This window comes from Anguilla anguilla, chromosome 2 (genome assembly GCF_013347855.1).
Source record: "Anguilla anguilla isolate fAngAng1 chromosome 2, fAngAng1.pri, whole genome shotgun sequence".
NCBI lineage: Eukaryota > Metazoa > Chordata > Actinopteri > Anguilliformes > Anguillidae > Anguilla > Anguilla anguilla.
In genome coordinates, this window is record NC_049202.1 from 9,581,623 (window position 1) to 9,591,071 (window position 9,449).

Genomic DNA, 9,449 nt, shown 5'->3' on the forward strand with positions numbered 1-9,449 from the left:
GCTATCGAGGCAGCTGCCTGAATAATGGGCCACTGCTGCAGTTTGAGAGACTGCAGAGTGGGTGGGCCCTCGTGCCTGACAAGAGAAAAACATTAGTGTTGACCTTGTGAATTAAATTTCACCATACGGCTTGTCGGAAGCCTTTTCGTAGGCACAGTGCTAGAGCTGTAAACCACAAAAGGACAGACATGTAGGAAGCGAAAACTTGACCCTGCCATTTGGTAATATCGGTTTCTTAAAGCTCATAGTTTCGACTGCTCACTTGCTGGGGGAGAACAAAAAACATCTGTGCCATTATTGCTTCAAGGTTAATTAATCATATTCGGCAACATATTACACATTAGTGTGACAGGCTGAAGTCAGGGAGCAATAAGGTTCCTCAAGGCATTATCAGGGTTTTTATTTCACATTTTTTGCCAATTACTTGTCATCTGCATTGACTGTTAGCAACAATAATCACACCCACAAGTGTTTTAGGGCCACAAAGACCTCCTAGTGCATTTAGAAATAGGTTACTATGAGAAGCTGATTTTATTCACTGGCTTCTAATTGGCAAATTTTCCTGTTTAAACATGAAACAACACACATTGTATCCAAGGATTTCAATTTTTGAAATTCAGTGTGTGTTATCTCACCCTGAATATAGACATGCCTTTGGACAATATTTGATTTTCCTGCTGTACAAAATGATCTATTTGGACAAGGCAAACCATTGTGTAGTCTTGCCTCCTGTTCTGTGCAAATAGAATATGGCCCCTCATTTCATACTCCATATGTACTCTATTTATGAATCATATTTGTTTTACACCGAAGATCATTCAATAAAACAATGTCCTCACTTAAAAACGTTCGGTACCTTAATTGAGGGCTAATTAACTGAGGTATAAATGTGCAATCAGTTATATTAGTCTGTTTGATTTAATCGTGCTAGCGTGTGGGTGGCGGCAGGCATGGTTGGAACTGGGGCTGATGGCTGAGAGCTTATCCTCAGGCATTTAATAGGTCTTTAATAGGAAGCTCAGCTGCAGGGTCCTTTTTTATTTCTAATTTGTTTTTTTTTTTAATTTGAAAATTATAACTGCATACCATTCCCATCGGTGCAACATCCTCCTCCAGTTCAGGACCGCAGGCTTCTGCGCAGTCAGCCACTGTTCCTCTGCGCAGTCAGTCATTGTTCCTCTGCGCATTCAGCTACTGTTCCTCTGCGCTGTCAGTTGCTGTTCCTTTGTGCTGTCAGTCGCTGTTCCTTTGTGCAGTCAGCCACTGTTCCTCTGCACTGTCAGCTGCTGTTCCTTTGCACAGTCAGTCGCTGTTCTTCTGCGCAGTCAGCCACTGTTCCTTTGCACAGTCAGCTGCTGTTTCTCTGCACAGTCAGCCACTGTCTGCTCTATCTCAGCATCTCAGGGGCATACAGGTCCTGCCCTGTCCAGTATCAAATTATATTACCACATCACTACATTTCCCAGAAGCCCTTAATGACAGGGCTGCCTGAGAACCTCTAAAACTGAAGTCAATGCTCTGAATGCAAGTGCTGAAAACTCCTTGACTGATGCTTCATATCCTTCTGCAGCTGCGTCGTAAGCCACAATTTGTGCCAAATGTGAGTTTCACACAACGGAAAGAGGATAGCACCACACCAGCACTGCCGAATCATGAGCGCTAACATGGCTCAGTAGAAACCAGTTTACTGACGTGTCAAAATATACTCTTCAGGTGCCAGAAGTTTGGCTGCGAAACTCTCTGCTTTTAATACCACAATTCATTTACATGCATGTATTTTAAGTCGTGCAGGGAGTCATGCATAATTATAACCAAAGAGCCAGGCAGAAAATACAGATTAATATGTATGGGAAAATGTAAATGATTTTGTAAAAGTCAATAGAAGAGCAGGAAAGCAGTTTGGTGCAAAAGATAACTACTGGGATTTTAAAAAATCATTTCAGTTTGAGTATACATTTTTGATTTTTAATGTGAAATGGTTATTAACAGAAGTTTCAGAGGATAAATAATATTTACAGTGGCTAGTATCAGGGCATTCGGGAATTCATGGCAATCGTTCAAAAGCAAACAAAAAAAAAACCCATTAAAAAAAACTCCAAAGCAGCTTGTTTCATGATATGATGCTTCCAGGAGTAGCACATATGAGCAGGTTAATTTAATAGTATTTTTTCACAATTATAAACACAATTACTGTATCAGTTTTACTATCGTGCCTGTACTACTTGTCCATAGCAGTCTCACGTTGCATGTGGCATAGGAAACAGTTTCAACAGAAAATAACATTAAATGTAATTTTTAAAGAATAATCAGGTGATACACATACATATAGCTTCTGGAGGCATGCTGGCTTTGTACAAGCCGCGCTGGAGCTACCTGAAGCGAGTTTTTATGCTTTATCCCACAAATCTTAAATGGCTGATACCAGCCACTATCAAAAGCCCAAGAAAATGAACTGTCCCTTTAAAATATTTTGGGTTTAAATGGTAACCGGAGTACACTTTTCTGTCCCAATTTTGGCGATTCCCGATGGACTTTGCACAGTGGAAGGTTGGCGTAGATCACATGTAAAATAAAGCGAAAGCTATTAGAATGTACAGTAAAGGCTTCATTTAGTCATTATAGTCTTTGGCCAGGCTGTACATTCAGGTCCCAGGTAATTATGTATTGCTGTACTGTATGTCTCATGCATGGTGACTCTCATCTCAGAGTTCAGAAGTCATTGGTAATTATGCACCCTGCCAACAAGAACACTGAAGCTTAAGTAGTTCATCATTTTCTCAAGAGTGCCTCTTCATTAAGCAGTTGCCATAGCTATCTTGAGCAGCATAGTAAGTTACTGACAAAAAAACTGATAATGTGGAGATAATTAATGTCACTTTGATAGAGCTAGCTATGTTTATCTGTCAATGGATTAATCTATAATTACACAATATTTTTAATTTGCTATGGGAAACGATAATATGAATTTGATGAAAATGAATCAGGTTTAGAAACAGTCAAAAAGTACTCTGGGGCCTCATGTTTTTAACAAATAGTTTTAAAATAATCATAAATAACCAAATGTTTTCCATATGCAAACACAGGCTTTACAGTAAATAAATAAGACAGTGGGGTTAAACCACAACCTTAATCCCGCAATAGTTTTATTGCTGACTATTACAAACAGGTCGAGATTCCACTCCACTGCCCTGTGTGATTGGTTAAGAAGCGGCAGCGATGCGTACAGTGCTGAGTTCCACCGCAGCACGACCCTGACAGCCACCTGCAGGTTAAACAGTCTGCTTAGTCCACCAGCACCACTTCTCTGCTCCACACGCATGACACGCGTTTGCTGGACAAATATATATTGGCAGGAGGATGTTCAAATCCGGGAAGCGCTTAGCTCCCGTTAATCATTAGCGCCTACATCAGAGAAACCAGTCAGTACACGTTTTTTTTTGGGGGGGGGGGGGGGGGGGGGGGGTAGGGAGGAGCACATTTTAACAGTGAGCAAATGCTTTGAAGTAGTAACGTGAATGGCCCTGTTTAGTGGAAAATATTTGACCTGATTTTAATTGCAGATTAGCTCTTAGTCTCACAGAAAGGGTATATTTTGCCACCAATGGGGCATAATATGGTAAAGGCACAAGCCTGTCCCACACTACAGGGCCCCTAACCTTGTGTCTCTGAGCTCCAAAGGGTCCTGTATGTTTAGTCTCCTTATCACAGTCTGCCCACAGACCCTTCTCTTTGAAGCTCACTCAATTTGATACCTTCGCTTGTCTGAAGAGAGAATCTTGACTCTCTCTCACTTAAATTTCCTCAAATTTTCTGTGGTTTGCTTCCTATAACTGCAAATTAGATTTAGTATTTAATATAATCCATCCCTTAGTCTGGTTGTCCATATCCTGATTATTGTTTTTCGATGTTGGCACTACCGTCACACAGGAAAATGGTCAATGTAAAATCAACTCTGAAAGAGTACTTTAAACTCAGACAGAGAACATGTTGTCCCCCACATTTTGCTGTGTACTTGTAGGCATTTCATCTTGGGTGATGATTATGTTCAATGAGGAGTCTCAGTGTGTCTGTGTGTCCAGGTCATGGCAGTGCAGGACACACTAAACCAGACCTGCACAGTGACTGAGGTGGCACCCTAACCAGACCTGCGAAGTCACTGACCTGTACACTGACTGTGCTGGCACACAACCCGCATACACCCCCCCCCCCCCCCCCCCCCCCCAAGAAGTGTCCCCTACCCAGTTCAACGTAGCATGACAGGCCCCTCCAGCTGGTCCCATAAAACTTTAAATATTTATAATGCATCTGGCTCAGCCTGGAAGAGCTGTACAAACTCTTTCAGCCTCTGTGATATTGTTGCATATTTTGCTGTGTAGTTATTTAAGCATTTCATAATTTACTACATTGGCAGATGCTCCATTTTCTCAGGATGGTTACTGTCGATGGGCCAGAATGGAAAGAACTGACTGAACTAAAAAAATCTTTACATTTTATGAAATATTGCTGCATATTGCTGAACATTGAAAAAAATATATATCTATTTTCAGAACATATAGTATCTATCTTTGGTTGTTCATTTTGTATGTTTCTTTGAAAATTCTCAGGAATTAGCAGGAATGTTTTGAAATCAGGTGGCATTAGGCCACAGTGTTTGGGCAACTGAGATTTTTATGGTTTCAAAAGTATGAAGAGCAGTAACTTCTGAGTCACTCTCACTGCAAGCCTGGTCACTTGAGTTGAGTTAAGAGTCATTTTTTTTGGGGAGAGCTAAAAAGTTTCTCCACAACAGACGTCTGTGTTGAGTGTACCGTTCAGATGAGTCATTCTCTCAATGTTGAGTCACAATCTCCTCACAATCATCAGAACTGGATGGATGTTTGAAAGACCTCCTGGAGTAATGATCCATAGAACACCATTAGACGGTCTGAAAGGAGTTTATCGATAACCCTGTGGCCAGAGCAGCATAGCCTGCTGGTTCGCAGAGAATGCAAATGTGCTTTTCTACTGCACCATCCAATAACCCAAAACAAAGACCTGGTTCTGTTAACATTTCCATTACCAACAACACCATACTGTACCTAGTTGTGGGGACTACTTTTTCTCCCTGTTTGCTTAGCTAGATACAGAGCAAACCCAAACAGGAACCGGAGGGTGTAGCTAGCAATGCTGCCCACTGATTGGCCAAATGCCATTGTTGCAGAATCATCAGCTGCAGATGACTCTTCCCAACTTCACAGTTCTAGAACCTTGGTAGGTTCTCCTGGTAGCCACTGCGATGCCTCATAGTTCTTTGTCCGGGTGGCTTTTCATTTACCGTTTGGAAAAGAAAATAGCGGATCACTCACTTGTGTAAAATTTACCTCGATGTTGGTGGACAGCTGTCACCGTAGCACTCACCGGCTCCCCCTGTGGATGCTCCTGCACTCTGCGCTCTGTCTGAGCAGTATGCGCAGTCCCTGTACACAGCTGCGGCACCTCTGCTTGCTCTAACACAGGGATCAAACATTCTAAATGGGTGGGGAATGGGAGGGGAAAACAGGTGAAGCGGCAGATCAGATAACCTTTGTCTTTCCACTCATCTACCTTTTACCTGAGACAGCCATGAGTGTCGCTATGGACAGCGCAGCAGCCTGCAGTGTTGAGCACAGGCTTGTGTTACAGTGAGCGCCCCCTGGGACTCAGTTATGTAACATACAGGCCTTTTCTCTCTGACTGAACTGGCAGGTTGGATCAGACACTGTCCCAGTGCTAAAATTAAAGCAAACTGCCACTTACTTACCCTTGCCAACCCTAAGCTACTGAAGTATTTGCAATATTATAATCAGGTGTGTTTTGGTCTAGTAGTAGTAGTAGTAGTCAAATTATTATTTTTTTTTTCATTTTACATTCATAGTACCCTGATTATTTAACAGTGTGGAGGGTAAAATATTTTAAAAACCAAAAAAAAAAAAAAAAATCAATAATAATAATCTGATGAGAAATATATTCTTTTAGACTCAGCATTACATCACATCCTGTCTCTCAACATTACATCACTACTGCCCATCAGCATTATTTCTGAAATACACAGAAGACAAATTAAAGGATCAGAAAATATTGGAACTTTAAAAAAAAGATTTATAAATAAAATGGTTAAATAAAAGGTCAAAAACATGTCCTGTAACAATAAACATAACAGTGGACCTCAGAATATATAGTTCTGGATAACCTTGTAAAGCCTAATTACATGGTTTTCCAACAAGATTATATTGTGGCATCCTAGTATTACACAATCACGTTTGATTTCCAGAACGCTGCAGTAACAACCTGAGAGAACTTAAGAATGTTGTATTGTATATTCCATACGCATCTGTTACCCTGGTTACTGGACGCATGTCTAAAATAGGCAACGCTTGAGCAGACGGGCTTTGTAGCGACAGGCGGGAGAATGTCGTGGAGAAAGTGACCTTTAGAGGCGTGCTCAGCCTGTGAAGGCTTTCCAGAACGTCTGTGCAGAAAGTGCTGTTCACAGATTCACTGTGTGGCTCCAGCACGGGGAGACTGGGCTGTGTGCTCTGCTCATTTCAACACGTCTGTGTGAGGAGAAGTTCTTGGTAATTCAAAACCACAGGTAATATTGGTGAGGTACAGAGCAACATGTACTTCAGTGTGGGCTTCTCACAGACACACACACACACACACACACACAGGTGAACACTCATACAGACACATAAACTCTCTCTCACACGCATGCATGCACGCACGCCTGCACACACACTCTACAGACCACGTGTCTATAAGGAGAGATAATGAAAATGTAGCCAAATGGGTAACAGGAATATTGAAACAGATACAGGAGAGGAGAGACTGTGCTAAACTAACTGCTTTATATTTCAGGGTCCAAGTCCTGCAGTTTGCTTGAGGAGATGCACATGCTTGCATCACATCTGTGTTCTTAGGCAAAATGTGAACATTATGTCCTGGTTTGTGTGCTGTATACATTGGGATAAACGGGAGGGTTAGTGCAGGATTTAGTGAACACACACACACACACGCACACACACGGGGTCTGGCGTTGTAGGAATCGGAGGAGGCATAGAAACTCTTTACTTTCTCAGGGCAAGCAGTCAAGAACACTTCCAAAGGGATTTCTGTACAGATTTCTTTATTTGTATGAGGCTGGGCCTTTCTAACTTTTGACTTTCAGTAAACTGACACACGTCCTCCAGTACAGTACGTTTGCATTGTTAATACAACAAAATTTCACAAATATCCAGAAATAACTAGCACTTTTCACTGTAACTAGAAGGACTGTACACTGGACACTGAGAGGAAAAGGGCACTTAAAAATTAAAAGCTGCTTCAGTTTTATTCACAGATTACTGGTAGCATATACAGAACATTGCATACTTGAAACTACACTGTTTCTCGGTCGCCACAAGTAGTACTTTTTCTCTTGTTAATTTGGTTGCTAGGGGTTAAAGCAAGGATTTCCTGCGAACCATAGCAACAGTCTGCCATTCCTGGAATAATTCGACATACAGTCACTTCCCCTCATTTCACCAAATTCTGCCTAGTTGCTCCGACTGCTATTTATGGATCAGGATTTGGGGTGGGGGACTGAATGCTGGAGAGGCTAGCTCATGGACAAAGAGAGGATCTCATAAACTATAGTCTGAATAAATGAAGCCTGTAGGCCTCAGATGAAGCCTGTCCAACTGTGTACCAGCCACAGGCCCCTCCCCTCCAAAGTTCACCATGAAACACAACCCATACCTAAAATCAGGCTCAAATAAAAAAGTTTAGCAGATTCCTGAAATACGCTTGGCCTGATGTTACAGGACAATTGGACCTTTTCCAGGTCTCTGGTATTCTCAGGGATTGTATACATATCCGGACCAAGTGACTGGAGGCTTGTCTTCCTGACATGTCCATAAATTGGGCGGGGCACAAGGAGGCGTGGCTGAGGGGGGTTCTGAAGCTAACGTGTCCCATCAGCAGCCGTCTGCGACCCCTCCCACTTCCAGCGCTGGCGAGGCACTGCATTTTCCCACAGTCCCAAAACACAAAAGGCACAGGAACCCTCCACTTCCCACTCCAGGACACTAGCAGAACCAAATTCCATCGGGTATAGATATCCCAGCAGAGCAAGCAGAGAGCCATGTAACACAATCTGCTGGATTATCATAACAAAGTGCCCTACAGTGCAATCTACACCAAACAAACTCCACCAGGAGGAAACCGAGCTCTGCGTTCACAGATTTCACAAACAAACAGCGCAGGCTTTCACAAATAAGCAGGTGCTAACCAACAGCAGAATCTCACAAACTAACAAACGCTAATGGAGAAGGATCTCCCAAACAAACAAGCGCTAACTAATGGAGCAGGATGTCACAAACAAACAAGCGCTAACTAATGGAGCAGGATGTCACAAACAAGCAGTTGCTAGCTAACAGAGCAGGATCTCCCTCTCAGAGACAGAATGTAGAATTAGCATTACCGGTACAGAGAGAATAAATATGTACAGGAAGAAGGAAAGCAAACAATATTTCAACTGAACAAGCTTCTAGAACAAGCAGGGCATTGTGGGTGACTAAATTGCCCCTAGCAGTGTGGAGAGCCGTCAATTCTCAGCGCATTACAAAATCTCCACTCAAAATTGAATTTGGGTTAGGACTAGGTTAAATCTGCATCTGTGAAACGGACACTGAAATTGAATATGTATTTCATAAACTTTTTTTTCCTTAATTGAATTCTGAGTAACCTCAAAAAAATTAGGTTTGCTAAAATGACAGTAGCAATAACAGATAAAGAAAGGAACAGATTATGAAAAAAACAAGGAGCTCCGAGTCTTTTCAGATGTGTATTTATCACTGGGTCAGATCCAGTGGGTCCAACACTGCACCCTGTTGGTGAATGAGTGTCACTGCAAGGGTCCCATGTACAGATCAGAGAAGATTGGCCTCAGCCTTTCAGAGATAATATGTGCGTGTGGGCAGTTCTGTGTCCCATAGGCTTTAACGCTACATTTAGGGGACACTCAGAATCAGAGAACCACAGAACCACAAAGCAAGCAGCCACCGAGCAGACAGAGCGGGAGCAGAGAAGAATCGGGTACTGCCCGTCAGCAGCAGCTCCAGGTGCTGAAAAACCCAGCAAACCCCACAATGGCACAAGAACATCAGGGTGGTGCGTTCCAAGGGCAAATGCCTACAGACTTCAGGCACTTCCACGGGGAATTCACAAATTCTAAAATTGCATGCATATTTATTTGCAAGGATTCTGAAGGAGTAATGGGACAGCGGGGACCAGGGCTTAGGGTAAACTTTATTTCAGCTTCAGTCAGTTCAGCAAGTTTATTTTAACTTATTAATGAAATGCAGATAATGTTCAAAGGCGATTCTTCAACCATCATAAAAAATTCCATGCAAACGATCCCAACCCTGATCTTGTGACAGAACACACGACTG